The sequence below is a fragment of the Asparagus officinalis genome, chromosome 10 (genome assembly GCF_001876935.1).
Source record: "Asparagus officinalis chromosome 10, Aspof.V1, whole genome shotgun sequence".
In the NCBI taxonomy this organism is placed as follows: Eukaryota; Viridiplantae; Streptophyta; class Magnoliopsida; order Asparagales; family Asparagaceae; genus Asparagus; species Asparagus officinalis.
The window spans coordinates 32105532-32117203 of record NC_033803.1 but is presented as its reverse complement, the minus strand read 5'-3'; positions in this window follow the sequence as shown (position 1 = coordinate 32117203).

Below are 11672 nucleotides of genomic sequence, written 5' to 3'. Positions count from 1 at the left end.
TTCAATACAAAACCTCCATTGTAATCAAGCCCAGCCTCGGTGTCAGCTTCTTCTTTTTTGTTCGTACCTTGGGCCAATGGTTCAGTGTAGGACTCAGCACCGTAAAGAAAGGAATCAGTAAAATAGTTTTCCAATCCTTTAAACGGTTGCTTATCCATGACCACCGTCTTGACCTCATTATTAGTATCTACATGCTTGAGACACTGGTGGAGGGTAGAAGGAACTATAACGTTACCATGGATTCAGGATCGACCTAATAGTAAGTTATAGAGGTTTCTGCGTCTATCACATAACATGTGACTTCGGATTTTAGATCTCTAAGCTGCCACTTTACTCGGATTTTGCCTAATGGTATAGTCCCACTGGTGTTGAACCCATAGATGACAATACATGTGGAGGCCAACGTGCTAGCTAGAATCCCGAGGCTGTACATCAGTCGGCATGATGCTAATAACGGAACCCGGATCGATTTGGATCCGGTTAGCAACGCTAGAGCCAATGTATCCAGTGAAATATAAAGGCATGTCATGCTTCAAATTTCTTTCTTGTATATCTTCCTTGGTGAAGGTGATGCAAGGGAATTGTTTGGCTGTAAGGTTGCAGTGTTGAACTAAAGACTCCGGTTCCTCGGGGATCGGCTTGATCTAGGTGAGGAATACATTAGAATTAGCCAAGGCTTCTTGCAGGGCCTCTTTGGTGTCTTTGGACAGACGTAATAACTCATATAGAATTATCTTTGCTGGGTTGTTAGCCAGTTAGACCATAACATCGAAGCGGTATGGAGTGTTCGAATTCCCCGATTTATCTCCTCCAATCGAACGATTGAATCGAGACTGCTTTGGGTTTTGAACCTCTTGATGTTGGGCTCTTTATCTTTCTGCTTGGCTGCAGTCTCCTTTTGTTTAGGGGTTGACTACTGCCGAGAAGTTCCCTCAGAAAGTTTAGGAGTGGTCGTAACCACCCCCTATTTAGCTGGCTGATCGGCTATCTTGGAATAGTCAAACCGATATTTGTTTCCACTCTAGTGGCAAAGGTCGATTCTTTGCTGGTAGCAAGAGCTTCATGCTCATCATTAGAAGGTGGGAAGGTAGGGATTTCTTCATCATTTTCCTCCAGAATAGCTATAGTGGCACGACAAGATTTCCCCTTGCCTTTGGACCAGGATTTCTTCTTGGAGGAGGATCATATCTATTGCTCATCTTGAAGTAGATTAGGATGAATCCAAAGAAGTTCGTCACTAGGAGCTGTATGTGGTACTAGTCCTTTCTAGTGCTGTCTGTGAGAATCTTCATTAACCATCCTCATCCCTACCTTTGTCACGGGTTCTAGTTGAAACCACATGAGGGGAACAGAGCCGAAACTAATGCTTAATGTGTTTGCACCCACTTTCTTTTCCTTGGGTAGCTTTGCAGTGATAATCTCGATGTCAATCAATGCTTGAATTTTGTCCTTAAGAGCATAGCACGTCTTGGTGGGATGATGAACTGCTCTGTGGAACACGCAGTACTATGGATCCATAGTCTTCTTAGCTCCCTCGTGATCGGTGATTGGAAGTAGCTTGATATTGTCGTTCTCCAATAAGTATTTGAAGATATCGGGGACCTTTTCTTCCTTAAAGGAGTATTCCTTTGGGAATTTCGGCTCAGAAGCCTTCTGTTGCCTTGAAGGTCATTGCTGCGATTGTTGATTGGACGCTTGTTGTGGCTACTGTTGGGGTTGCAATTGGAATGTCTGATTTGTATCCACCACATTCACTTGCACCTTCCCTTTACCACAAGGGGTGAAGTTCTATTTTGGGCATTAGTCATGGGTTGACCTCTTTCAGCCTTCTTCCTTTTGAGAAAACGTCCGGCTTGCTCCCCGCTTACTTTCAACTCTTTTCAAGTCTTGGATGGTGTGATGCTCATAGCTTCCAGTACATCCAAGGAAAGGTTGTTATGATATGTTTGGAGGATAAATTCCTTCATGATCGGATCTCGGCAGTTCATCGCCTTATTTCTGAAGTGCTTGACAAAGTTTTTGACCGATTCTCCGTCCTTTTGCTTCTCATCAAACAGCATTTCGATTGACACCTTAGTATCGTCATCGAAAAAACTGGTGAGAAACATGCTTTCCATATCATCCCAGCTATTGGTACTTCCTAGCTTGAGATAGTGGTACCAATCGAAGACGGCCGTGCGAAGGGTCCCGACGAATGATCATACCATTAGAGGTTCATTGCCTGAAATGACGCCTAGGTGAGACTTGAAGTAAATCAAGTATTGAGTGGGCGAACCCCTTCCGTTGAATGGCGTGAAGTTAATCAGGTTGAACTTTATAGGAATAGAATTGATTCCCACTCCCGCAGATAAGGACATAGAATGCCGATCTTCTTTACCTCTTGAGCAGACATCAAAGCATTGATCTTGCTCTCAAGGTCCTTCATTTTCAGATATTCGCCTACATCTTTCTTTAGGCTACTTTTAGGAGGAATGGTGGGGCCACCCCTAATGTTAGTATTATCACTTGGAGGGGTATTAGTGTTGTGGTCTTCCTCCACATCTGAGTCACTACCGACGCGATTGCGATGGCTGGATTCTCCCAACTGGTTTGATAAGGCTTGAAGCCATTGTTCATGCAACTCCCTCATCCGCTGCACGGTTAACTTCATCTTAGTTTTAAATTCTTCTTTCTGCTTGGCCAAAGATTCTTGAAGGAGCTGAGCCACTAGTTCAGTGAAAACCATGAATGCTTCTCAAGTCCATCCCACACTAGACGTCGTATTATTAAAAGCGATTGCAGAGTTTGTATTTAATGCTTCATCATCTGAGGAATGTCCTCTCTGAATTCTTCGATAATCCCTTGGTTTGATAGTTCCAGACTGTAGCTGAGTTATGCGCTGAGATACCTCCGGGAAAGGTTCGAGGCTAAAGTGTCATGTAGACTTTCCTTTATCGACCATGTTGATGGTGACTTCTGGAAGTTTGCCACCCTGGCTGGCTGATCTTCTTTGGTTTGGACGCTTCAGTAGAGACCCTTTCGAATACTGAGACCCTCCGTGGAGTGGTCTTTAGGGCAGTTATATTCTGATAATACTACCCTGATTAGCCTCTCACAAGGATAGTGAGAGTCCATTTCTGGGATATTTCTCTTTCAAAACTTACCCCCATCTCGATACTACAATTCATCGACGTTGTGGCCGGAGCAACCTATTGGCTGTTTATCAGGTATAACGTTATCTTCTGTCAGACACGTTTTCTTTTGAATAAGCAACACCATGTTGGTGTTCGTAGGAGTCACACGTTCAGAATCATACCTTTGTGAGGGTGAAACCTTAACGGTCTCCTGTTTTTTCACACGTACTCCCAAGTGGGTGGTTACGGGAATCAGTTTGTTGGAAGGTCGTGTATGACCCCCAGTCTAGATGGTTACTTGGGAATCATTCAGCGGACCTAAACGTTCCTTAACAGGAGCTTTAGCTCGATCTTCAGCTAGAGGACCAAGGCAATCCTTCAGCAGAATTCTAAACTTGGAGAGATCCACGCTGCTGTAGGGCTTCACCAGAGGTGCGGGAGCAGAAGGAGTGGGATCTAAAATTGACGAAGGCTGGGAAGCAGCCTTAGAGCTGGAATTGAGTGAGAGACATGACTGGTGTCTTTTGTCAGGTAGAGGTGCCTTAGCTATTTTCGGTATAGTTGTAGGCGCTCTTTTAGCCTTTGGTACCCAAACCTGCTTAGATATTGGTAGTTCTTTGACCACCTCTTCTTTTTGCAACTCTTGTGCCTTTTGCATAAGGACCCGGGTATGCGCAAGAAGTATGCAGTGCTTCTAGATGTGCTCCTCAAGAGTAGAACGGGTTCGTTTGACATGAACCCATTTATTAGTCGTCGGTTGGGAGGAGGATCCCGATGCTTGTTATGGCGATGGCTTAGCCACTTAGCGCTTTCTGAACTCTAGATTTGCTTGGCAGTAGAATCCATCCACCTGCTCTAAAGCCTTGGTGAATTATCGGGCAATACGTTGGTGGCATCTCTGATGAGTCCTCTTTGACAGCACTAGTGTGCTTTTAGTGGGCAACTCCTTGACTTTTGAGGAGTTGCGGCGAGCACCAGATCCGACTTTTTTGGACTTTTAAGGAGGAGTCTTCAATAGCAATTAAGTGAAGATTGTTACCCTAAGTCCTTAGATCCGAAAACTAACAAACCTTCTTGAGGGAAGTGGTCTTCCTGCGCTTGTAAGGAGAGGAAGATCTGGAGAAGGAGGAGGAGATGTACTCCTCAAACTTCTATTGGTCAAACTCGTATTCAACCTCTTCATCCACAGGGATCTTGATCAACGGCTGTGGCACGATAGCCTCGGCAGCGAGATTGTTGGCTCCTACTATGGTCGCCAGCGTGTTCACGTCAAAAATCGATTTTATTGCTTTTGAATCCATTACAACTTCAAGCATTACAACAATTCAAAATAAAGAAAATTCTACCTTTTTATAAGACTTCTCTTATAATGGAAAATAAAACAGATGACTTCATGAGAACACACGTAGAGAGATCGTTTATCGGTCTTCTACTTACGCGGAATTTTTACCGGTGCCGGGGTTTATCCGTGGACCACCAACTAATCAAATCCGAATGAAGATTTTGTTGCATCACAAAGGAGATAAGAAATTGAAGGGACTATCTCGTCAACAGTGAGACAATCACTCTTCTCGAGAATCACAACTAGGTGCGATCTCAAGAGAAATGGATAAACGGGATGCAGATCTCTCAAACTCCTCTCTGAAATTCATGCTCCTCACTCTTCAATTCAACAGGGCTTTGGAAAGACTTGAGAATTCTGGATCTGTGTAAATGAAGGCCTTAGGGCCATATTTATAGGCTTCAAAAGCTCGGTTTTTAGATAAAAATGGCTGATTTGCTCTCATTTTCAGTTGTAACCACTTAACCACATTCTAAGATAGCTTCAAATCAGTTGGGGAGGATTTGGATCATAATATACCAAAATCTGGGTGGTTAACAGCGAAAAACAGCGTTCTTGGGCGTGAGACACGCCCTGTGTCTCGGCTTTAGCCTAGACACAAAGTGTGTCTCGACCTTGGCAAAGACACAATATGTGTCTCATCCTTGGCCAAGACACAACATGTGTCTCATCCTTGGTCGAGACACATTTTGTGTCTCGGCTTTGGCCGAGACACGACATGTGTCTTGGTTTCGACCGAGATGCCATTTTGCGCACCTTGACTGTTGTCCCAGTAATTTTCCAGTCTGATCTCGGAATGATGTGATTCAAAATACATTGGAAATCCAAAGAAGAGATCTACAACCTCCCATGGGTGAATCATAAGTGGAGTGGACGAGACACGAGTGGTGCTTCGTCTTTTATGAGTGAAACATAACTCCTGATCAAATCGTCTCTTCATTATTCTGTCATCCTATGGATTCGTACACTTTGTCGACTCACTTCATACACTTGTCAGCATCAGATAATTCTCTTTGACTCAGATAATAATGTTCATCATTTTTTTATCTCGAGCTACGTGTAGGAACCTATAGGTAATTTTTAACGCCTACAGATATATATGAAGAAATATAAAGGCGAAGTAGATCTACCTGAGCATGCTCAAAATTATTATGACATGATGACCATGCTGCAAGCATTGAATTGATCATCTATAAGTACTTTCCTAATACTTTGTCAGGAAGCATCAAGCTATGGTAGAACTCCTTACCAAAGAAGTCTATCAGTAGCTTTGAGCAGTTCAGTCAGAGGTTAGTACCTCATTTCTTGGCTAACACCAAGCAAAAATTGCCTCCCCACTTCTTACTTCATATGAGACAAGAACCTGGAGAGAGCCTCAGGAAATATTTCAAGAGGTTCTAGGCCAAAAGACTAGAAGTCGATGGCAGCACGATCGCTATGTCTGCTGTTATGGCCGGATTAGAGAGCAACAAGTTGGCCGACTTGCTCATTAAGAAACGAGTCACCAACTTTGATCAGTTGATGGCTAATGGATATATGGATGTGCAGGATGACCGGGCCTATAAAAAGGTAGCTAGGGCAGTCGAAGCCAAAGCTATAGCACCAGCAGCGATGACAACGCCAACAATAGAACTAGTAGCAGAGGCCGACCGCTCTCCAAGGGAGGAGGCGGCAAAGAATCCCTCCAAAGCCGACCCTAGGCCAAACAGGACCGACGAAAGGGATCAGAGGAAGGAGACCACCAAGAAGCCAACCCTCACGACCCTAAACACCTCCCTTGCAGAAGCTCTCTACTTGATCCAGAAAGAGTGGTTCCTCAGTTCCACCCCTCCTCACATGAAGTTAGATCCTAGATCTCGAGACATCAAGCAATACTGTAGATACCATCGAGATCATGGCCATTATACTAATGATTGATGATTCCTTCAGAGAGATATTGAGGATTTGATACATAGAGAACACTTGAAGAAGCTTGTCACCCAGTGAGACCAGAAAGAACTCGCTCCAGAGGGATCCGACCAAAGATCTCAGTCCAGATCACCTCGCTCCTAGCAGTCGCCTGACAACCGACCTGCCGAGGCTAGCACTAGGGTGTCATCAACACTATTAGTAGTGGCCCTACGGTGGGAGCAATGTCCAACAATGCTCGAAAGAAGTATGCTAGGCGAGCGTTGCAACTAAACTTATGCGACAAAAAGCCGAGGACAGACCAACCCATACCCTTCAGTGACTCGGACTTGCGAGACGTTGAGAAACCTCACGATGACACCCTCATCATCTCGACGGATATTAATGCCTTCTAGGTCAAGAGGATTTTGGTCAACATAGGAAATTCTACTAATATCCTATTCATTGATACCTTCAATCAGATGGGCATTGACAAGTCTAAGCTACAACCTTGTCGGGGTCCACTCATTGCATTCACAGGACATTCGCTCCTGCCAGAAGGAATGATCACTCTCCCCATAATGGTTGACGAATACCCCCAACAATCCACTGTCCAGACCTAGTTTTTGGTAATAAACCTCAAGTTGGCCTATAATGTTATTTTGGGAAGAACTACCCTCAATAACTTGCAAGCAGTTCCATCCACACATCACCAAATGGTGAAGTTCCTAACTCCTGAAGGAGTTAGAATTGCCAGAAGCAACTAGCGGGAGGCTAGGTCCTGCTATATGCTTTCAATGAAGGAGAAAGAATTACCAGAGACCCTGCCTATCAGGAAGACATGCCTCCAGATGGAGAAAGTATTAGAGAGAGAGAGAGAGAGGCGACCCCCATTGAGAAGCTCCATAATATACCAATTGACCAATAATGAGTGAAGAAGGTCAAGATTGGATCAAGACTCTATGCCACAATGAGGAGTTATGATTGCGTTCCTACTTGAAAATGCAGATGTATTTGCTTGGGGGCGGAAGACATGTTGGTGATTCCTCCCAAGGTAGCAAACCATGAACTCTCAGTCGATCAACACACTAAGCCGATTCGCCAGAAGAAGAGGCATCTCGGTCTTGAGAGACAGATGACGGCTACCAATGAGGTCGACCAACTCCTTAAAGCTGGTTTCATCAGAGAAGTACAATATCCAGAGTGGTTGTCTAATGTGGTGCTAGTGAAAAAAGTCCCTTAGCAGATGGAGGATGTGTGTGGACTTCACAGATCTCAAAAAATCTTACCAAAGGATAGCTACCCCCTCCTTAGAATTGACCACCTTGTGGATAAGAGCGTGGTTTATGAACTACTCAGCTTTATGAACGTTTTCTCCGGCTACAACCAGATCCGTATGGCAGAGCATTATCATGAGAAGACCTCAAGTGATGCCCTTTGGTCTCAAGAATGCAGGCGCCACCTATCAGAGGTAGTGGAGTTGGGTTGGTCCTACATAGTCTAAATGGATCCACACACGAGCACTCCATCACTTTTGATTTTTTTGCCTCAAATAACGAGGCCGAATATGAAGCACTTTTAGTAGGTATTCAAGACGCCTTTACATTTTGGCTGACTCCTAACTTGTAGTTCAACAAGTGAAAGGAGAGTATGCAGCCAAAGACTCAAGGATGATCCTGTACTGAAGGCGATCAAAGAACTACTGAGCAACTTTACAGACTTTAGGTTTGCCCATGTCCCCCACACCCTTAACACATCGGTGGACGCCTTATCCAAGCTCGAGTCAACCAGCTCACGAAACTCATTAGAATCTGTACACATCGACACCCTCATGCATCCTATCATTATGGAGAATCCAAATCCGTTAATGCAGGCCGATACGTCTATAGAACCTTATCAGATGGATCCACTCATCCAGTACCTAGCATGGGGAACTTACCAGAGAATGCTACTAAAGCAAGGAGCCTATAGAGGAACGCGAGAAGATATCTGATGCTCGATAAGCAGCTTTATCGAATATCGTACTCCAACAATAGTATGGAGCCCTATCTCCTATGTCTCCATCCAGCAAAGGCCAGTTATATTGTCAAAGAGATTCATGAAGGGACTTGCGAGAATCACCCAGGGGCCCAAACTTTTGCTCAAAAACTTATCTGCTAAGGATATTATTAGCCTACCATCTTAGCCGAGTCTAGGAGGCTTGTTTCCCATTGCAAGAAGTGCTAACTTTTCTTGTAAATACCCTGAGCCTCAGCCATCGAGCTCACCTCCATCTTAAGCCCAATTTCATTAGCCCAATAGGGGTTGGACTTGTTGGGACCTCTCCCTATAGCCTCTAGGCAACAAAAATTCCTGATTGTCGCCATCGACTACTTCACCAAATGGATCGAGGCTAAGCCATTAGCCAAAATTGGTGAGAGCAACAACACCAATTTTGTATGGAGATTCATTATCTACCGATTCAGCGCCCCTCTCTTTCATCACTGACAATGGTACTCAGTTCGATAGCAGAGGCTTTCGAAGCTTTTGTGAAGAATGGAATATCTGGCTCAAATTCACTTCTGTCACACATCCGAAATGCAATGGACTCGTAGAAGCCACCAACAAATTCATCCTCCAAGCTTTAAAGAAAAGAGTGGACAAGGCGATTGGAAATTGGGTCAAAGAACTGCTATGAATTCTACCATCTTATCTCACAAAACATAAGAGCTCCATGGGGGAAACCCCTTCAAATTGGCTTATGAAGTCAAGGAAGTAGCCCCAGTTGAAGTCGGCATGCTGATAGTCTGAATGTAACATTTTGACGAAGACTTGAATTCAAAAGGGCTTTGAATCGGGCTTAACTTTATCGATGAAGTTCAGGAGGAAGCTCTCCAATCCCAAGTAATCAATCAATAGCGCATTGTTCTGCCCTACAACAGCAAGGTCTGGCCCCAGAGGTTTAATATCAATTATCTTGTTCTTAAAAAAGCCCTCTTTGACAAAGATGCTAGGTGCGGCAAGCTAGTCGCCACTTAGAAGGACCTTATATAGCTATCGAGGAAGTGCATCTAGACACTTATCGATTGAGAAGCTCTGATGGAAGCACTCTGCAACATCCTTAGAGCATAGCGTATCTCAAAAAAATACTTTCAGTAATTCTGGCTGTAAGACCCACTTGTGATATAAAATTATTGGGTTTTAATAATTTTATTGTGCTATGCTTTTGTAGTGTCATAAGCATTCGTTGAAACACGAAGCTGAGTTATCCTTAGCTTGGTTGACTCATACTCTAAGACCTTGGTATCATTATGAGTAAACTCAATGCATGAAGACTAACCATCAACAACTCGGTCGGCACTGACTCAAAAGACCTTAGTTTCATTTATGAGTAAAACCAAGGCACTCCATGGACAAAGACCTTGGTGCCTACTCAGGGTAAAACAAAGGCACACGCCTTGACTTGGTCAACTTCGACTCATATGACCTTGGTGCCTACACAGGATAAAACCAAGGCACACGCCTCGACTTGGTTGACTTTGACTCATAAGACCTTGGTGCCTGCTCAGAGTAAAACTAAGGCACACGCATCGACTTGGTCGACTTCAACTCATAAGATCTCGGTGCCTACTTAGGGTAAAACCAAGGCACATTGATTCAACCTACATCGGCTAAAAGACCTTGGCATCTTCCCAAGCTCAAGGCACGTACTTTAAGACCTTAGTGTCATTATGAGTAAACCCAAGGCACGCATTCAAATCGTCCCAACAAAAAACCAGTTGATACACGAAGGTACGCGGTCTAAATTCACAAAGGCAAACATTTTGTGCCTAACATGCTTGTAGCAAGACCTTGGCATGTTTGTAAGACAAAGACACACATTTTTAAAACCTTGTGGTCATATTTAATAAGACAAGGTATGAGGTCGAGTCGCCAAATTCGTCATAATGGCTAAGCCGCCTTGACTCTCTATGGACTGGAACAAAGTATGAAAAAAATGCAAGAAAGTTACATAAATTGAGAAGGCAAAAAGGTGACTTTTTATTCATATATCAAAAATGTTCACACTAACATTTACATCAATGTTTACATTCATCAATTAAAATAAAGAAGAAGTCGGATGTATGAAGCTTTACAGAGCTTTGCTCAGATCAGGAGTAGGACTGGGCAAAGGCTACACCTAACTCTGGAGTTAAATTCAGCTGAGGAGAAGCAAGGATATCCTCTTCATCTTGATTAGAGCCTCCTTTTGATTCCTCGCCTCTCTCGTCCCCATTGTCAACATCCAGCACTGGCCAGCCTTCTTTTATCTCTATCTCCTTCAAGACATCGAGGTAGTTAGAAACTCAAGAGGATAATAGAGAGCTGGCCCAAAAGGAATTCAAGTCCAACTTTACAAGCCAGAGCTACCTCTACAGTGCCTAGAGGGCCGTCGTGGTATTTATCCACAAATTCCACCCTAAAGGCCTTAGACTTGAGATAGCCAAGGCAGCCCTATAGTGCTTTAACTTTAGCGAGAAGCGACTCTCACTGCTTCTCAGCCTCCAATGTCACTTAGGTTGCCTCCTTCTTTAGCAGTTTATGGGTGGCCGCCTCCTCTTTAAGCTATACCTAGAGGTTATTGACTTCTGGGCGAGCAGACTGGGCATGCTCAAAGGCAATCCTGACTCGCCTCTTAAGTTCAAGCTTACTCTCCAAGTATTTCACTCAGTCATCTCACTCGAGAATCTCATGTTGAAGATGGTCGACGTCTTCTTTTAGCTCTCGATGGTGGCCAATTTCTTATGGTTGTGGGCCTTGAGTCCCTCGATCATCGTGTCCTGAGTCTCCAACTTCCGGTGCTATTTTCTATCACTCCATTTCCAGGCATTCAGCTTGAACTCCATGGCAGCAGCTTTCTTCTCGACCTCCTCCCGAGCCACCTTATCGGCCTCCTAACCTCTTGAAACTTAGTGGGGAGGTCTCATGCGAGCTGAACTAAGAGAACAACTCCTACTCAATCAGAGTTCCCCGCAAAAAAAGATAACCATTGAGGGCTTGGTGAAGGCCGACAACGGGCATCCCCTCGAGGATTTTGTCACCCTTGGTGAGAAAGAATTACCCTAAGGCCCGAGCTTGGACCATCTGAGTCTCCATGACCAAGCTCCTCTTGTCAACAGATCGCTTGGCCATGCATCGGTTGTCTGAGGATGACTCCTTGTCATATCAAGGGCTATCTCTGGACCAGCTAATTAGCATTTCCTTTAGTAGCCCCCACACGTTTGGGTCAAGCTCATTGATACGGTAGGGTAATGATCACTAGAAGTTGGTCCCTGGAATTGGAGATACCTCGGTCGACTCCTTGGCTGGCG